Source organism: Hippopotamus amphibius, chromosome 13 (assembly GCF_030028045.1).
Source record: "Hippopotamus amphibius kiboko isolate mHipAmp2 chromosome 13, mHipAmp2.hap2, whole genome shotgun sequence".
In the NCBI taxonomy this organism is placed as follows: domain Eukaryota; kingdom Metazoa; phylum Chordata; class Mammalia; order Artiodactyla; family Hippopotamidae; genus Hippopotamus; species Hippopotamus amphibius.
In genome coordinates, this window is record NC_080198.1 from 4,702,810 (window position 1) to 4,722,673 (window position 19,864).

A 19,864-nucleotide genomic window follows, 5' to 3' on the forward strand; every position below is an offset into this window, starting at 1 on the left:
GTTCTCACTCTGTCCACCTCCCAGGGCTGCAGTTACCAGCAAGGGAGGTCATGAGGGCTAACTATCAATCGCTACAAAGAAATAGAGTCTTCTCACTTTTCCTTCTTTTCCTCATCCTTTGCATTTGTCATGATACACAAAATAATAAGAGATACAGGTCGAGCCCAGCGTTTTCCTTGTATGGGCTCATTTTCCTGCTCACTTATTCCTCCTAACACCTCTATCAGTGAAAACTTTTATTCTCCCCATTTTGAAGATGAGGAAACGGAGTCAGAGAAGTTATGTAATTATCCCAAGGTAACCCAGCTAAGAAGTGGCAGAGGTAGGATATAAACCTGCGTCCCCTTGACTGCAGGACTACTCTGCTGTACTGATACAGTATGTTTGACGGTCTCATATCTTACCCTAAAAAGGAGCTGTTTTGTTCTGTTCTTTCTCTTTCTCATACAAATTTCCTTTGTTCCAAGTTGCTTTTGTCTTGTATGTGACCCCCTGCAGGTCCCACCTCTGAACTCAGGATTGTGATTTCCCGGGTGGCTGAAGAACTCTTTGGTCTGCTGATAGGAGAGATGGGAGAAGAGGCCCAATATGGCCCACAGCTGGCTTTCTTGCTCTCCTGGGTACGTCCGCCTCCCGATGTCAAAAGGCCTGAATTCCAGGCAAACCAGGAATAATGCCCCAGTCATCAAATTTGAAACCAAAATTCAGCAAAGACATGTATTTGCTGCCAGAAAGCAAATAGCTTTTTTCTTTTCTTTCTCATTTTTTTTCGCCCAAACAAAACATCCTCTTATGAAATATGTCCAATTTGCAATATTTACTTTCCCTTTATTTTAATAACAGGAAAGGGTTTGCTGCACTTTAGTTGATTTTTGCATTTCTTATTAAAATTCTTAAGGGGGTTTTGGGGGAACTTAATCAGCAAAAAAGGAGAAGGAAAAAAAATCTCATCTGCATTCCACAGCCCTTATTAATGGAGGAAACTTGATGTTTGTTTAAGGGCATTTTCTGATGGGAGAAGGCAAAGCATCACGTGTTCCAGAGCCTTTTTCTGACTCTTATTCTTGACTGTGCTTCCTTCTTAGCTGTCTCCGGAGCTCTGAATCCCTTGTTCCAAGCTTTCTGCCCAAGAAGACGGGGCTGGGCTTGATGACCCCCTGCCAGGCTGGGAGGGACGCTAACATTCACTGAACATCTCAGCACAGTTCTCTGCACCCACAACCTCATTTCACCTCAAGTCAGCCCTCCTCAAATCAACCCTCACTTGGCAGATGAGGAAATGGAGGCTTAGAAGGGTGAAGTCTCGTGTCCAGGCTCTATTTTCTTGTAGCTTACATTCCTTGGGATGAGAAGGAAAGGAGCCCTAGTATTCATGGAGTCCTACATCCAACTGAGTCCTCACAGCAACTTTCTGAGATACCTAGACGATTTCCAGTCTTCAAGGCTCAGAGAGGAAAAGTGACTTGCTTAAGGTCACACAGCTGGAGGGCTGAAGAGCTAGGATTTGAGCTGTGCTCTGCCTTCCGCATCCACATTTATTTTGCTTCACCACACCTCCTCTTTGGGGCCAAGAGCAGCATAATGTTTCTTGTAATGAAATACATCACTCCCTGAAAGTTAAAACTCTCTCCCCCTAAGAGATCTTGGTCCTGCCTTCCTTGGTTCCATAATTCGACTGCAAGTAACTTCAAGGACTTTGTTTCTGTGTTTTCATTCTACCAGAAATATTTACGTACATTATATTATTACATATATTATATAATTATTATAATACGTTTATTTCTAGAATAGTGCCTTATGCAGGGTAAGTCTTAGTAAATGGCATTGCAGATAGCTGGGTCCCCGTGCTCTCCTTCTACAGAGAAGGGAACTGAGGTCTTGAGAGAAGAAGGGATTTGCCCACAGCCCCAGAGGCCAGAGCCAGGTCCACAGCTCCCTGTTCTCTCCGCTCCGTGCTTCCCCACGAGCACGTCTGCAGCAGCCACCTCCTCGTTCATCTAGCCTCTGCTCCATGTGGCCCTAAGCTGGAGGTTAGGACACTCAGATAAATCAAACATGGTATCTGGTGTCAGAGTTCTCAGGGTCCAGCAGGAGAGGACGCTTGGAAAAGTTGCTCTCATAAATATGGTAAATGCTACAAGGAAGGGTTTCAAGGGGGGTAGGGGGCTCAGGAAAGACGTCAGGGAGGAGTGGATGTTTGAGCTGGGACTTAAAGAATGAGGATGAACTGGCTAAGTCGGGAAGGGCATCTCAGGCAGAGGGCCCCGCCTGAGCAAAGGCCTGGAGGTGTGAACACACCTGGAATATTCAGGAATCATCCAGCAGTCTGCTGGGGAAGAGAAGCAGGCCTGGAAAGGGAAGTGGGCGCCAGGCTGTGATAGGCCTTCGGTGCTGTCCACAGGGACACAGAAAGGGCTGAAGGCGGGTTCGGAAGCCCACTCTGGAGGCTGTGAGCCCCTGGGAAGAAGGCTGCTGCATGTGCCAGGCCAGACACCCCCAGGCCTTGCCCACATGTAATCCCCCATCTCCTCCCACCTTCGAATGAAATCCGCCTGTCTTTCCTGCTCCAGGCACCCCTCCCAGACCACATGACTGCCTGAAGCCTCTCTCACTGGTACCTGGACTCCTTATTCTTTGGACAGCTGCTTTGCACTCTCAGGGTCCTCTCTAACTATGGGCCTTAACCTTGTGGAGGTCAGAGAGCTCTAGGAGAGCCTAAGGAAAGGCTTGAAAAAGTGTACAAGGACAGAACCGTCCCAAATGTGGAATGTGTGTGGAGTCTCACAGACCCCCCGAAGCTGCTTTCATCTATAGGAGGGGGAAATTCCAAGACGAGGGAGGCAGAGACCTTAAAAGTTATCAGCTACTCTTTGTAAATCCCTGAAGAATGTGGAGGTAGTCCAAGGAGGCAAAGGAATTAGGAGTGAAGACCTCAATGAGAGTTCAAGCACCAACCCAGGAGGGCCCCTAGGCCAGAGGGAGCCCAAAACAAATGTAGTAATGTTTCTAAAGCGAGGACGTGTCCATCTGAAGAAGGGCTCTGCAGCCGGGGAGGCAGAGGACAGAGAAAGAAGGAGTCTGTCCCGGCCAAGGATTTGGCGGACCCCGGCGGCAGGTCTAGTTTGCTCTGATGCCCTGAAACCCTGGAGTTGCATAACCAACCCCTCCTTTCTCTCATTCTGTGCTCACCAAGCATCGTTCTGATTAGAATTTGGCCTCCCATGCAGTGTGCCTACAGGGAGCTGGGGTGTTGGCTGGAGGACACGTGTATCCGGTCCCTTTGGCAGTTATGTTTCTTGTTGTAAATTAGTAAATTGGGAACAGACAATTCACAGAACAAGCAATACAAATGAGTAAGAAGCACATGAAAAAAATGTTCATCTTCAGTAGTATTCAAAGAAATGTAAATTCAAACCAAAACCGAGATTGTTTTCTACCTATTAAATGAGAAAGGATTTCTTTTTTTAAGTGAATACATATTGCTGGGAAAGGGGTGATGCAAGAGGCTCCCCCAAGTGCTGCTGACAGGAGCGTAATGCTACCTGCTGGGCTGGGCCAGTCACGCTCTTTAAACTCCTTCAGCAGAGAACCGTGCAATCAATCCCACAATGGAAGGAGTGGCTGGAGGGGCCCCTCTGTGAATCCATTCACCGAGTGTTTACTGAGCACCTATTATGCCCTGGGCTGATGAGACACGTGTGGGGGAGGGGCCACACAGAACTCTTACCCCAAATGCCAAAGGGTCCCAGACCAGAGGGAGGCCGGAGGCCAGCTCCTGGGGGGCTGGAGGAGGAGGAGATGGAAGGGAAGGTGAGGGGCAGAAGAATCAGCTACCCCCCACCTCCCCCCACCCCACGACTCAATCCTCCCCTCCTTCAGGTCAGCTGCAGGCTCTTGGTGGGTCACAGAGCATTTCCTGGAGCCGAAGCCTTCCACCTCGTCCACTCCCGAAGACGGATTTAACTGCTCTGGGATGGGCCCAGGCAATGTTCCAGGCATGGCAGATGCGCAGCCTGGGCTGAGAACCACTGAGAAAACGGAAAATAAGGAACTCATACAAGTCGCCGTTCAGAGCTCTGACCTGGGTCCGGGGCCGGCCACTCACTGCCTGGGTCACTGTGGCAGGACGCGTCCCCTCTCTGGGCCGTGGTTCCTTCCGCTGTCAGACAGAGTTGTCAAGTACGTTGTCGCGGTGAGGATTACACGAGGCAGCACGTGGAGAGGGCTCGCCAGGCCGGGTGTTAGACTCACGGTCACGGCGCCTGGTCGGCCAGATACCATCGCACGCTGCCGTCTGGAGGGAACGCGGGACACGGGCTCCCACGGCTTCGAAAACTGTGCGGGAGAAAAGACTTGAAACTGAAACAGGTCTGACCCGCCACTTGATATTTTTTCTGTGAACTGGGAGACAATCCCCATGGCTTTGACTCGCGCCCCGGCATTCCTCCTCCAGCTGACTGTGCAGCTCGGGAAGTAACAACGCGATCTTTGCCCAGGAGCCCTGAGGCAGGAAGGGACGGAGCTGGTTTTCCAGCGCCGAGATCTACTGGCCCCACTCCTGTGAAGACAGCAACCCAGAGCACCGGCCCTCAGACCCAACTCTGCCATCCCACCTCTTACGAGCTGTGTGACCTCGGGCAGGCGATGTCACCTCTCCAAGCCTCAGAGGTTCCCCTCTAACATGGGGATAAAACGGGCCCCTGCCCCAGCTGGCTTGGAGGGAGGATGAATGGGGGTGACGCCAGTACAGCTCTGAACCCGGGATCCGGTGCACGTGAGGGCCTCTGTGGACGGCGGCCCCGTGGGCCTCTCCCCGGCCAGGACCAGCCCTTCCCACAGCAGTGTGGCTCCCTCCGCACACGTGGGGCTCGGGGCCTACCCGCTTATGTGTGTGTCTCACTGAGGGCCGGGCCTGATTCACACGTTTCCCTTGATTCCTGGGTTCACCATCACATTTGGCCGCTGCTCAGGGAACACGTGGGGGAAGTGAATGGACCCCTCTTCCTTCCCAGAGAAGAAGATGAAGGTTTACAAAGGTTTATGATGGCAGGGGAGCTGAGGTCACGTGCTGGACGCTCGCCTTGTGGGGGGGGGGGAGGCTTCTCCAAGGGGGTCTCACCTGGGCAGGGGGTGAGACCCCCTTCGTGGGCGGTGAATTTTAATGGGGGGGGGGGTAGTGGAGGAAAAGGTCACTGTGGACACCCCTGGGGACACCAGCCAGCGGTGGTGAGGCTTGGCAGGTGGCCCCAGGACCAGGGTGAGGAAGGGGAGGGGGAGGCGCTGAGCTCGTAAAATCCACGCTGTTACGGGCAGGGTGACTCATCTGTGCCAGCGGGCTGCTGAGACATAGAGAAACTTAGGTACAGGAAGATGGATGGGATAACGCGCTTGACACTGCTTTGAAAATGGTAAAGCGACTGAAGAGCAAGGGCTCTGGCTTCAAACATAGTGGGATTCACAGCCTGCTTCTGCAACAATCCGGTGACCCTGGGCGGTGGCTTAACCTCGTGGGCTCTCGGTTTGCTCACCTGGAAGGATGGAGCAGGAGCAGAACTGCCTCTGCGGGTTGCTCTGAGGATTAAACGATGCGTGGATAACGTGCAGGGCACGGGGTCTGGTAGAGGACCACCCGTGGCAGCTGTGGTGCCGGCGAGGAAGCTGGGGGGCCCGGGGCCGGGATGTCCTTCCTTACTGAGTCTCTCTATCCAGTTTGTTGCCATTTTTCAGCCCTGCCCGATTCCCCTGGATGGAGGGCCCTCTCCCTTCTCCCCACTCTCACGGCACTTATCTAAGCCTTCCCCACAGCCCTCATCAGCCTGTATGCGCTGCTGTTTAGAGACTGTGCCTTATCGTCCCCAGTGGCCTGGGTCTTACTCATCTCTGTGCCTGCTGGGCCCAGCACTCAGCCTCCAGCCTCCCCAGAGAGGCTTTGGTGAACACTTCTGGACCGGTCAGGAGGCAGAAATGGCAGCTGGGTGGTAACTCTCCGTGTCCTGATACCAGAAAAGAGTATGTCCTTTGCAGTAATGAAAAGAGGAGACAGGAATCTGTAAATACGTTTTCAAAACTTCTACAGACTTCTTTAGATTGGTACACGTGAATTCGTTTTCAAAGTGAATGCAGTTTCCTGTTTCTCTGGTTTTTAGGTTGTGATATAAATTAAAGGAATGAGAGCTTCCCACAGAGCCCACGAGATGACAAGTCCACCTGGAATGTCTCTTGAGGAGCCGGGCCGGAAGCCCAGATATGGAAAGCTCTACTGCCCGCTGTCAGCGAGGGCCAAAACAGCTAAAAAGCAAAAGCATCCACGCGGAAAGTCTGGAGAGCCCTAGGGCTGGCACCTGTGTGCCCTCGTGTGACCTGCCCCCCTAAGCCACGGGTGGCTCACCTGTAAAACGGGGGCGGCAGAGCTGCCCTCACGAGGACATCGACATGCAGACCCTCGTGCAGCCCCTGGCAGGCAGTGGGCGCTCAGAGATGCCCACTACTCTGCCCTTCACTGCTTGGCAGTGACGCACGAACTTATTTCTTGGGCTTGTTCCATAAAGTTCAAACTGACTTGTACGTAAAACAGCGGCCTGAATCTACCCCTAAGAGCAAGCACAACCCAACCCCTCTTAAATGGATAAACCCTGATTTTGAGTCTCTACTAAATGGTAGGTAGAGTGCAAGATGCCATTGCGGGGGGGTCAACCAAGAATCGAGCAGGGCAGGATCTCGGGGAGCTAAATGCCTGGATGCTGGGGTTTTCTTCAATAAGAAGGTTCTGGGGACTTCCCCGGTGGTCCAGTGGCTAAGACTCCGTGCCCCCAATGCCCGGGGGCCCGGATCTGATGCCTGGTCAGGGAACTAAGATCCCACATGCCACAACTAAAGATCCCACGTGCTGCAACTAAAACCTGATACAGGGAAATAAATAAATAAATAAATATTTTCTAAAAATGAAGGTTCTGGAACTACTTCGAGCAGAACTGAACCTCTGCTTGGACCATGACTGATGTCTCCAAAATCAACCAACCAACCAGGATATAAAACCACTCATCTACCAAATATTCATTGAGTTGAGAAGACTTTCTTCCTCCCTCCCTCCCTCCCTCCCTCCCTCCCTCCCTTCCTTCCTTCTCCCCTCCCCTCCCCTCCCTCCCATCTTCTCTATCAGAGTGGTAATTTTCTGCCTGGTAACTTTCTAAACCTAACTCTTCAGGTCAGAAATACCCATGGTGTTTCTGTCCCCTTCTTCTTGCCTGTCACAGGGCAAAAATCCTGCTCATCTGAGCTCCTGATCTGCAGCCAGCATGACCGGCCTGAGGGTCACGGGGTGAAGAGCTCTGGCTTTCTGGCCCTTGGGCAACACTGTGTCCTTCCCGCCCTCTGCTTTCTCCCGGTGCAGGTGCGGTAGGAGCAGGTGACACGCTGGCCCTTCCGGCTCTGCCACTGTGACCCCGGCGGGGCCACCTGTGGGTCTGGAGTCCGACCGACTGGGGTCCCTTCCCCACTCTACATGTAGGGCTGGTGGCCTTGAGCAAGGTACGCAACCACCAGTGGGTACCCGAGGGTCCTACCGGGTCGTCCCCTTTAGGGGCATAGTGGGGATTCAGTGAGATGCTACAGACTAAGGTTTATGCTGGTGCCGGCACACTGAGTGCCCCACAAATGGTCTCTACTATTGCTATCGTGCAAAAGAGGGCACACCGGCACATCAGGGCCATCGCACACGGATGCTGGGGCACGGCCCAGGGTCTGCTCCCTGCTCATTCACAGACGCGGTGCCCCTATTTGCCTGCCTTGGGGCATCTTAGGATTGAACACCCATGGAAGGATGAGGTGCAGAGGCTTCCAGAGGCGCTCAGTCCAGGTCAGGGCCGTGTCCCCACAACCCTGGGTGTCCAGGGGTCCCCCAGGCTTGGTGCAGGGGTGACACGTCCAGCCAAGCAGGTTGAGTAAACAAGTCAATCCTGAGTGCCTAACAGGGGACTGGAGAGCACATGCCCAGCCTACAGGCAAAGAGATCAAATAAGGTTTTCAAACGCTGCCAGACAAACAAGATTCCACAGCCCGATCCAATCTGCAGGCCTAATTATGGGGCTCCTCTCCCTGGGTGAGTGCTTGTGTTGGGCTGGAGTCATGGTGCTCCTCGCCGCTGTGTATGCCTGTGTTATTGAGATGTAATTCACATACCATGCAACTCACCCTTTCAAAGTGTGTGATTGCTTTCTTTTTTAAAAAATTTATTTTATTTATTTATTTTATTCATTGGCTACATTGGCTCTTTGTTGTTGCGTGTGGGCTTTCTTTAGCTGTGGCAAGCAGGAGCTACTCTTCATTGAGGTGCGCGGGCTTCTCATTGCGGTGGCTTCTCTTGTTGTGGAGCACAGGCTCTGGGCGTGTGGGTGCCATCGTTGTGGCTCGCGGGCTTAGTTTCTCCACGGCATGTGGTATCTTTCTGGACCAGGGCTCGAACCCATGTCCCCTGCATTGGCAACCGGATTCTTAACCACTGGGCCATCAGGGAAATCCCAATTGTTTTCTAAATATATTCACAGAATTATGCAACCATCACCACAATCAATGGTAGAACATTTTCAGCACCCTCCAGAGAAACTTCTTACCCTTTAGTAAAATCATTCCTCATTCTTTCCTCCTTCCTACTCCTGGCAACCACTAATTTACTTTCTGTCTTTATAGATTTGCCTATTCTGGACATTTCATAATAATGGAATCCCACAAAATATGTGGTCTTTTGTCACTACCTTTTTTTTTTTTTATAAATTTATTTATTTATTTTATTGGCTGTGTTGGGTCTTTTTTTGCTGTGCGCAGGCTTTTCTTTTAGTTGCAGTGAGTGGGGGCTACTCTTCATTTTGGTGCGCGGGCTCCTCATTGCCGTGGCCTCTCGTTGCAGAGCACGGGCTCTAGGTGCATGGGCTTCAGTAGTTGCAGCACAGGGGCTCAACAGTTGTGGCTCACGGGCTCTAAAGCGCAGGCTCAGGTAGTTGTGGCGCACAGGCTCAGCCGCTCCATGGCATGTGGGATCTTCCTGGAGCAGGGATCAAACCTGTGTCCCCTGCATTGGCAGGCAGATTCTCAACCACTGCGCCACCTAGGAAGCCCCACTACCTTCTTTTTACTTGGCATAATGTTTTCAAAGTTCATCCATGTTACAAAACAGCTATCAGTACTTCATCCCTTTTTTATGGCCAAAAATATTCCACTGTTGATCTGTTCATCTGCTGATGGACCTTTTGGTTGTTTCCACCCCTTGGCTACTGTCAATAATATGGCTCTGAACATTCACGTACATGCTTCTGTGTAGATACATGTTTTCGTTTGACTTTTGAAAGTATCCAGGAGTGGATGTTTGGGTCATATGGTGAAGTGTATATTTAACTTCATAATAAACAGCCAAAGTGCTTCCCAAGGTCCCATTCAGCATCTCCATCAGAAGTGTATGAATGATACAGCTACTGCACACCCTCACCAGCACTTGTTATGGTCCGTCTTTTTAATTTTAGTCATTCTGATGGAGGAGGAGCAGGAGCTGTAGTTTTAACTTGCACTTCCCTGTCCCCATGCTGAATCACACGGTCACATGCCTGGCCCCGCGTGGGACATGGGGTGAGGACGAGGCAGCGCCAGCCCTCGAGGGGTCCACAGTTGGTGTCAGGGCCTGGGTGACTGCATTAGCCTTAGCTCCAAAGGCTGTCTCCACTGATCCCTTGGGGTAAACAGAGGCGAGTAGGAGTAGGTGTTGGTGGTGGAAAAATCAGGCAAAGAAAAGAGTGTCTGGGTGGGTGGGGGAGCCGGACGGAACGAAGCAGAGAGCTGACTCAGCTCTCAGTTTCCAGGTTGGCTGCTTTTGTTTTTTCAGCACATTGGAATCTCCTGGCTACTAGTCTTTTATTTCCTTTAATTAGCCTTCCCCACTGACAGCGACAGGTCAAGATTGCTAGGAAGTGCTCTAGACGACTCTGCCTGACAGACATCCATCCCAAGGAGTGCATTCCTCAGAGCTGGAACACATCCTCTGTCTCATCCTTGGAGCTGACTTGAGAGGCTGGCAAAACACTTGTACTTTGGTGCTCTGACTTTCCATTGAAACTTTACCTCCAACACAAAAGAAGTGTATTATTTACAAAATACATCTATCACCTAGAAAATATCTTCCGGGGAATAATTAAACAGTTACACATTAAAACCTCTTAAAAATGCAGGCACACACCAGTTGCCTTTAGTGCAGGCTTGTTTGGTGTCTATTTGGTAGAAAAACAAACTTCTAAAGCTTGAAGGCAAAGTTGGCTTCCTTGAAGGACACTTTGTTGTAAATCCGGGCACTCTCAGAGATTCCTTAAAGAACAACAATCCACACAGTCACCATTTTAGGGAAGGAAATTTCCTAAATGTGGTGAGGAAATTTTAAGAGTTTGGAGCAAAATACTCAGAAATCAGTTCCTAATGGGCTAAGCTTGTATTCCCAGGCAGGAGACAAATTTACAAAGAAGTAAATGACAGGGACTTTCCTGGTGGTGCAGTGGTTAACACTCTGTGCTCCCAATGCAGGGGGCACAGGTTTGATCCCTGGTCAGGGAACTAGATCCCACATGCATGCTGCAACTAAGAGTTCACATGCCACAACTAAGGAGCTGGCGAGCCGCAACTAAGACCTGGTACAACCAAATAAATAAAGAAGTAAATGATAAGACAGCATGATAGCTGTTATGACAGAGAGAAAGGCAGGGCACTGTGGAAGCACAGAGGAGAAAGCAACTGCTTGGAGGAGGTTTAGGGCTGCCAGACAGAAAAGGAGACACTGAAGTTGGGCTTTGAAGGATGAATAGGAGTTTGTTGGAAGATAAGAGAAGAAACAACCTACCAGTTAGAAGAGCATACATGTGGCACCAAGATATGAAACCATGTCCAAAGCTCAGCTGAGACTGCAGCAACCTAAGCGCTCCAGGCACCACCTCCTTGGTACTTGAACCCCTCACGACCCAGTGTTCTAAGCCTGGTTGACAACGCAGCTCCCCTAACAGCTACATCACACCCTGGGAGGCAGGCAGGTCAGGGCTGGTTAGACCCTTGCTTTTCCAGAGGAGGAAATCAAGAGACAGAGAGGGGCTGGGGCTTGCCCACACTCCCAGGATTAAGAAAGGGTAGAGTCAGGACTAGGATGAAGGTCTTCAGATTCCCAAGTCACTTTTCTAAGGTGCCTCTCACAAAGGGTCAGGAAAACAAATGCTGTGATATGTGTTAAAGCTACAGTTTCCTACTTGAAGTCTCAAGATTGCTTCCATTTTGCAGATGAGGAAACTGAGGCTCCAAAGAAGTATGTTACATATAGCCAGAGCTCTGTCCACCTGAGGCCTCACCCATGTACCAAGCTGCCTTCCCAGATCTGAAAACAGACTGGATCAAAACCTCTTCCACACTGGCAACGGTCAAGCCTGCTTTGCTGAGCAAGGACTGATGGAGACACAGGCCTCTGGAGACGGTAATATTTTCCGCGTCAACGTGGCGAATCCCTTGCAAAATACCATGGTACTGAGAGGGGTTTTTGCAACAGAGCTCTTGTGACAAGGCAAAGAGGCCATAACACTCTGGGACTTGTGTTTCTTTTGAAAAATCATCATTTTTTCTCTTTTTGACAAATAACTCCGATCCCGGGCCAGCATCGGAGCAGCCAGGGGAAGTTGCCCTTCCCCCTGGCAGCACCCACTTCCTCCCAGGCCCAGGAGAGAGCAGCCTGGTTGCTATCTTCCAGGCCGCTGCTCTCCGAGCCGGCCCCAGGTACCCGCATTTTGTTTTATGGATGGGTCTGTCGTGAGTCAATATGATAATGTTTCCTGTGAGAACTTTATTTCCCTGCATTGTTTGCGAAGTCTGTGTGTGTGTCTGAGCACGTACTTCTAATCGCCACAGAGTCTGTGCATCTGTGCCCCGGTGGCAGGACACCTCTGGGGGTGGGAGGCAGGGGCGCAGAGAGACGAGACGCGGGTTGTCCCAGTTGCCTCTGGTGGCAGGGAGAGGTGGCGTGACTCACAGGCTTGGGTCTCGCCTCCAGCCTGTGTCCTCTTGGCGAAAGCCACTTAAATCAGTCATCTCCAGCTGCGGCCTCACCGTGGGCTCAGGCCAGACTGGCTGCACCTGTCCCAGGCTCTCTGTCTGAATAGTCTCACTAGGGCTGGAGACGGCCCTCTCTTTTAGCTCCTTGATCTGCAGATGGGGAAACCCGGAGAAGTCGCACGACTTGTCTGAAACGAGCAGGAAGGCACGTGGTACAGCAGGGAGCTCACTGGTCCTGGGTTCAAATCCTGACTTTGCTACTTGTCACTGGGCAAGTCACTGTGTCACTCTCGACAGCTCGGACGGCCACATGGGGTTCGTACTCGCCCTGCAGACCAGTGGTGAGCATTAAGTCAGAAAACAGATACCCAGCAGGGGCCACAGAAGGAGTCTGGAAGGTATTCTTTCTTTCCCCCACTTTCTCTGAAATACAGGTCGGAGCTGGAGCGGCAGCACGTCTGCTCTACACAGCAAACGCCTCGGGTGGAGGCCCGATGACCACAGAGGCATCCGTGCACCTGGCCCACCAGAACGGTCCTTCTGGGACCATTTCATCGAAGCCAGTGGACTCCTGAGGTTTCCAGAACAGAGAGGAAATGGCCCGAGTGCTGGGAGATGCCTATCAGGATTAGTCAGTAGCTTGGCCAAGAGTTTTAAAGAAGCAGCAGCTGTAAGCTGCCCCGGTTCTCAACTCCCTAGCCCACCTCCCACTTCCTTCTCTCCCCTCTGCACCCCGCCTCCCCCCCAGCACTCAGGGATGGCCCTGCATTCACGGTGCTGAGCTTCCCTGCCTGCCTTGGTGGCCTCTCTGTTAATTCTTTCAACTCTCATTTCCAGCTTTTGCAATCAGGGGAACGTTCCAGTGGACTTCGGTTGTTTTGATCTGCCCAGCATGTATCTCCCTTTTGTCTAGAATCAGAACCCAGTGTGGGTTTTGAGCCCCCTCGCCCTTCACTAAAGGCAGTCTGTCAACGGGAGTACCCAAGCGAGGGCTTCTGGCCCCAGCCATGCCAACCAGGTGCCCTTCTCCTGGGGTCTGCATCTTGAGGGGAGTCACACAAGGAACGAAAGCGGTTACAGCAGCCTCACGCCATAGAGGCTTCCTAAAGAGAGAAGCCGGGTCTGCTGCATAGACCCGGGAGCTGCTTTTGACCCATCCTTCCGGTGGCATGAGTTGTGAGCCTGCCCCGTGCCTTCCCAGTAAATTTTGTTTGCCCTGAAGTTACAGCCTAAGTCATACGCAGTGTGCATGTATACACTGATGTCTTGCCTCCTCAACTTGTCCCACGAGTGGCGACTGAGCCATTTATTCATTCACTTTTTTAATTTACTCAACCAACCGTTACCAGGTACCTACTCTGCACATCCGTGCTGGGAGCTGGGGTTCAGAAATAAAAACACAGGGCTTCCCTGGTGGCCCAGTGGTTAAGACTCTGTGCTTTCACTTCAGGGAGCACAGGTTCCATCCATCATCAGGGAACTAAGATCCTGCAAGCCACACAACACAGCAAAAAAAAAAAAAAAGAAGAAATGAAAACATAATTCCCTCCTCCAAGCAGTCCCAAGTTGGGTGAACACTGTGAGAATGTATGAGGTGTCCCTCCTGCCATGCACCCGCTCATCTCACGATGCCCGGGGCACCGGATGTGGGCCATGTGCTGTGCTGGGGCTGGGCGGCAGCAGAAAAGACGGCATCACTGTCCCTACAGAACCCACAGCCGGCTGCACAAAGTGAACTAAAATGATCTCAGAGCTCCACAAGGTCAGAGTCTGAAGGCCATCCAGAGTCCACATTGCCCGATGGTTTTCAAACAATCCTGTGGGGTCCTTGGGGGTTGAATGTCGCTGTTTCATGAAACATTCTAGTTCTTTACAGCTTGATTGAGGGATAATTTACATACCATAAAATTCACCCATTGTAAGTGTACAATTCAAGGCCTTTTAGAAAAGACATCACCACAATCCACTTGTAGAATGTTTCCCTCACCCTCCAAAGCTTCCTCCTGCCTGTTTGCAGTCCACATCTGCTTGAAGCATTCTATTTTTTAAAAAAAAGCTAAAGGAACATTTGAGAACCAGTGATCTGTTCTCACCCACTGATTCTCCAGGTGGGGAAACTGAGGCCCAGAGAAGCGGCAGGGCCTGCTGAGGACACGGAATGAGGCAGGAGCATCGCTGAGATTCAACCCCAGAACAGCCCACTCTCAAAGCCCAGGTTCTCGGCCCTCGCAGGGGGCAGCACCGAGCAGCGGGGAAGAGCCCGGGAATCCCGCAGGGTGAGCTCAAACCCTGCCTCCAGCAGCCGCGAGCTGTGTGACCACAGGCAAGACGCTAAAGCCTCTGGACCTCAGTGTCTTCCTTGGCCACTGAGGGGAAGAATGGTACCTAGCACGAGGGCTGGAGTGTGGATCCCCTGAGATCTTGCACATAAGGCCTCAGCACAGTGCAGGCACAGGGTGAGCACCCAGAGAACCTTGGCTAACGACGATTATTTCACCATCTCGCTATCTCCCAATTTGCCCTCAGAAATTTGGAAGTGAAAAAGGCAGTGATTAAACAAAACCAGCCCAGGCCCCAGATGGAAATGCGTGTACAGAGGCAGCTTTCTAAGAACGTGGTGCAACACCCACCCTGGGGCATCATCGCCCTCTTTGCAGATGGAGCAACTGCCAGGGGGGTTGCTCAAGCCGCCTGGACCGGGCGGGGAGACGCAACGGCTGCTGTGCCTTCCTCTCCGGTCTCAGCGTTTCCCAACAGGCCCACAACAGACGCATTTCATCAGCGACCAGGGAGCCTGGCTCCCCTCCCACCCACCCCCGCCCCCGCCCCCGAGGGTCCAGATGTGGGATTCTAGGGGACCTCAGGAAGTACCAGGCCCCGCCTCCTGCCCTGCCCCGGCCAGCGCGGCTCAGCCATCGCGGAGGCCTCCGCGCCGCGGGGAGACGGGGCAGGGCACCCAGGAAGGAAGAGGACTTATCACCAGGCCCCATGCCTTGTGTGCGTTATCTCTGTCAGCCCGAGAAGGAAGCTATTAATATTATGCCCCTTAACAGTTGAGGACATTGAAATTCAGAGGAGTGGGGTGTTTGCCCAGGTAGGGAGCTCCAAAAAAAGAAAACCACACAGTCCCAAGAGAGGTGGGGTCAGGTCCAGGTAACGCGGCTCCTGTGAAGCGGAGTGATTTGATGTTTGTATTTTGGACACATGGGAAAGAGTTCTGCCTTTGAAGCTAAGTGGATGCGACTTTGGGGCGAGTTGCTTAACCTGAGACTTCATTTTGGGGAAAGCGCTGCCCAGGTTGCAAGGTTGCCACGGTGATTAGAGTTCCTGTTTGTAAAAAGCATCTGGCGTGGTGACTGGGTGTTTATCGAGCTCCTCTGAGTGCAGGGCATGGAGTATTCTCAGCTAAGACACACCTCTAACCCCAGGAAGTTCCAGCCTCTGTGACAGGTGGATGGACGAAACCCTGTGGGAATCTAGGTTCCATTCTGACTGAGGATTAGAGTAAAAGTGCTGTGGGAGAGCTAAGCAGAGACCCTGGGAGGTCGGGCCTTGAATGCCGAGTGGACCGGGGACAGATGGACAGCTCCGTGGCCTCGCGTGGCTGGGGCGGGAGGTAAGGCAGGAAAGGCAGCTGACGTCGGACTGTGAGGGTCTTCCGTGATGGTTAAGATTTGTAATCTTGCCCTGTAGGTCACAGGGAGACACTGAAAGTGTGTGAGCAAGGGAATGACCAGAGGGCCTTGATCTGCTGGCAGCTCCCCAGAAGTCGACAAGGAAAATGGGTCTCCTTTAGGCCCCTTCCCTGGACTCCCTGACTCCATGAAAGCTGAGAACCTGCGATGTGCTGGGCACCTGCTGGATTTAGAAATGACTGCAACACACGGAGGGCTTTAACAAGGTGATGACTCAGGTATCAGGGAGCAGATGATAACTGGGGGAGCGGGAGCACTGCTGAAACCCGACACTCGTGAGAGGTAGAGCCTCTGGCAAAGAAAGAAGCAGAAGTATCAGAGGACAGTCAGGGGAATGGCAAAGTTCACTCTCGGGCTGTTTGGTTTAGGCGCAGATAGCTCTGCGGTAGCCGTTCTATTGGGCTTCATCCTGGCGACACTGGCAGTGAGGAAAAGTCACCGATGGTCTGCACACTGTGTTTGCCAAGGCAGGTATCACTCATTTTACCGCTACCGTGAATCAATATGCAATGAGCATGTGAAAAGAAAGCTGATAGAAGCGGTTCCTTCCTCTGGGTCCTCCCTCTTGACGACCTGCTGTCGCCTGAGTTAGGCTGCAGCTAAACCAGATCAACTGGGTGAAGCCACAGGAGGGGCTGGCGCACTGAGAAGGCCCCTCTTTTGCCACTGGGGTCCCTGAGTTAGCCATCATTCACCCATTGTCCACCTTCACGTCCTCCAGACGCTCCAAGACTTCCCATCTCTGTCCCGCCTGGTCTTGGGCCACCTTGCCCAGGTGTTGTTGCCACTAACTAGGAGGCTGGCCGCTGGCTGCCGGCCTTGGGCTTGCCCGCGCTCCAGATGCTGCTGAACTTCTCCAGGTTTTCCCCACAGCTCCATGGCCGTCACAGACACCAGGTAGGCCCTTAAGCTCAGGCTGACACTTGCTGCTCTGGCCCCACCGATGCACCCTAGAAGGAACCTCTATGTTGCACCAATGGAGATAAAGTTTGGGGACAGATGTCTTCCGTCCAACTTCATACCTCTCAGTCAAGAGGGGCCCCTGCTAAGCCCCTGGCTGCTGCCTGCTGGGATCTGCCAAGGGCAGACGCAGCCCCCGAGCCCACGGCGCTTGAAGACCCCCCAAGCCGGGGCTTCCTAGGTGGCGCAGTGGTTAAGAATCCGCCTGCCAATGCAGGGGACGTGGGTTGGATCTCTGCTCCAGGAAGATCCTACATGCCGCAGAGCAACTAAGCCCATGTGCCACAACTATTGAGCCCATGTGCTGCAACTACTGAAGCCTATGCGCCTAGAGCCCGTGCTCTGCAACAAGAGAAGTCACAGCAATGAGGAGCCCGTGCACCACAACGAAGAGTAGCCCCCACTCACCACAACTAAAAGAAAGCCCGTGCATGGCAAAAAAAAGACCCAGCACAGCCAATTAAATAAATACATACATACATTTATAAAAAAAAAAAAGACCCACCAAGCCCAGTGCACACAGCAATGTACCAAGTCACCTGTCCCGGTGCCCTACGGTCCTGGATCCCGCAGCCTTATAAGTTCAAAAGAGGGCGAGGCCACCAAGGGCTGGAGTGGCCAGGAAAGGGGATGAGAAGGAGAAGAGCTTGAATAGGAAGAAAACATTAAGAAGAGAGGGAATGGAAAGAGGTTACAAAAGAGTGGTTATGTATTTGTTTGATGTGGGTATTTGCTTCGGGCAGGATACCATGTGGGCATATTAACTCCTAACTTGTTCTTGCTCTTGTAAGAGACTCAAGGAAGAAAGAGAGGTCACATCTCCGTCACTCCACACCAGCTTCTCCCAGAGAAGAAATTACCAGCCTTCTCTCCCCCTAAAGCCTCTTCTCCCAGAAGTAATGGTGCTGGAGGGTTCTGATAGAGGGGGCAGGGTGGAAAGAAAGGGGCTGCGTCCACAGAGACTGAAGACCAGACGCCCTGCTTCAACGTCCCATGTTCGCCCACCCTGAAAACATCCTCATCTGATTTAGAAACAAACATATTGACTCTCCTCCTCAAGCACCAGGGCACAGCTTGCCCGCATCATCTACAGCAGAGAAACGTCGATGGAGAGGAGACCCCCACCAAACGTCAGCAGCGGTGGCGATGTCTGCTTCTGTCCTCTGTCATCCACAGTTTGCGCTTTGTCTATCACGAACAGGAATTATTTTTGTCATAACATTTTTTTAAGATGAAGAAGCAGGTTTCCAAACAGCAGGTTGGTAAAAAACCAAAATTTATGTAAAGGTACGCATGTGTCCCCTTAGAGCAGGAGTTTGGGAGGTGTGAGTGGCGCCTGTCTCTCCGTGTCCTGTTGTGGTCGATTCTTAACTTCTCAGTTTTCATTTTGAGATGAATATGTGAAATAAATAGAGAATTTCATTCTCTAATAACTACATTTTTTTCTAAAATAAAATGAATTGCATAGTAAAGAAAAATAAGTGGAAGGGTTTCCCCTCCAGCCCCAGAAGAAGGACACGGGGGTGGAGGTGCTCGAAGTCCAAGTCCGCAGGTGATGCGGAGCCCGGCCGGGGCTAAGGCGGACGGTCCCCACGGGAGCCTGTGTGGGGCGACAAGGTTGGGCTGGGAGGGGACGGACCGCATTCCAGAGGCTGTGTGTCCAACAACCGTCTTCCATCCCGGCAGGAGCGTCTGCATCACACTTGGGAGAGAGCGCCCTTATCTGCCCCTGCAAGGTACACACCCCGAGGCCTAAGCAGACCCCTCCTAAACATCATGTGTCACGGCCTGAGCCGGGATGCTGATCATTCATCAACAGGCATGTCTCGTCAACAGGCATCTCTCGGGTCCCTGTCCTGCTGGGCCCTGGGATGCGGAGATGAACGCGATAGGTTTGGTGGAAGGAGCTGGGCTTAGAGGGACGACCGGTTCTCCCTCTCCGGTGTGCAGCCTCGAGCAAGTTACTTCACCTCTCTGGGCTTCAGCGCATTTCTCCATAAGAATGAGGAGAATGCCACCTGCCAGCAGGGTCAAACGGGATCACAGCATATGCGAAGCCCCCAGCGTGGAGACTGGCACATAACAGACAGTCAGCAGAGGTCAGTCTCCTCTGTCCTCCTGGGCTTCCTGCAACTTCAGCGCCCGAGGCGAGAGACGGACGGACTAAAGAATATTTGCACAACAACAGTAACAATGACGGCAACAATGACAACGATGATACCTTTTACTACCCGTTTAGTTTGTGTCAATCCCTGTGTTAAGAGCGTGAACAGCACTGCGTTCTCATCATCACCTGGAGAGGACAGGGTTACCGTTCCAATGTTCAGAAGAGGATGTTGAAGATCAGAGAGGTAGAGTCACCTGCCCAGGGCCGCGCAGCTAGAAAGGCAGAGGCAGACTGGACTCGTGGACTCCAGATCTGTCCTGCTCTTTGCTATGAAACTACATTCTTCTCCAAACTGATCAATGCCAACACAGAGGTCTGTCCAGGGCATTAAAGGAACACAGAACTGAGAACATGGGGAAGGGGCCGGTGGAACCAAGAGCGGCTTCTCAGAGGCGGTGACAGTTACGTGGGGCTTTGAGCCGTGGGTTGGAGTGTGCCAGGCTCCATGTTTGGCAGATGCGAAGGTTAAGAAGATGGTGACTGTCCCGCTAAGGGGTGCCCAGGCTCTTGTGGAAGTCAAGATCCCGGCTACGGCGTTTCTGACCCCCTAACTGCCTGTCAGGACAGCCCGCAGCACAGACTCTTAGCCTGTTCCATGTGGGAGGAAACTGAGACTCACACAGGCCGAGAGGCTTGCCTGAAGCCATAAAACTTGCAAGTGGCAGGATGTGAATGCCTGTCTGTCAGACACCTAATGCCCCATACTTAACCCCTGGGCGAAACTGCAAATCTGGACGGTTACTGTATAAGGGATCCTGTTGTAAATACAAAGAAAGGGCCTCCCCTCTGACCACGCATCCTCAGCGCAGAGAGCCCCATCCTTAGAACAGAAGAGGCAGCCTGGGAAGGGGGTCTGAGAGTCACGGAGCCTCGTGGTCCAGTTCTGACTCAGGCCCTAAATAAATGTGACTTTGGATGCCATTTCCCCCTCAGCCTCAGTTTCCTCATCTATCAGAGAGATGACGACACCTCCCCCATCCCA

General features: G+C 52.2%; 1 protein-coding gene across 1 annotated transcript in view; it reads right to left on the reverse strand.

Annotated features, from left to right (window-relative positions):
- The window catches only part of TSEN2 (tRNA splicing endonuclease subunit 2), a 46,708-nt gene extending 42,534 nt beyond the window's left edge, over window positions 1-4,174 (reverse strand). The window contains exon 1 of the mRNA XM_057705286.1: window positions 4,082-4,174. The gene's annotated coding sequence lies outside the window, so the exon portion shown is untranslated. The remainder of the gene's footprint in view (window positions 1-4,081) is intronic.
- Window positions 4,175-19,864: the final 15,690 nt, after the last annotated feature.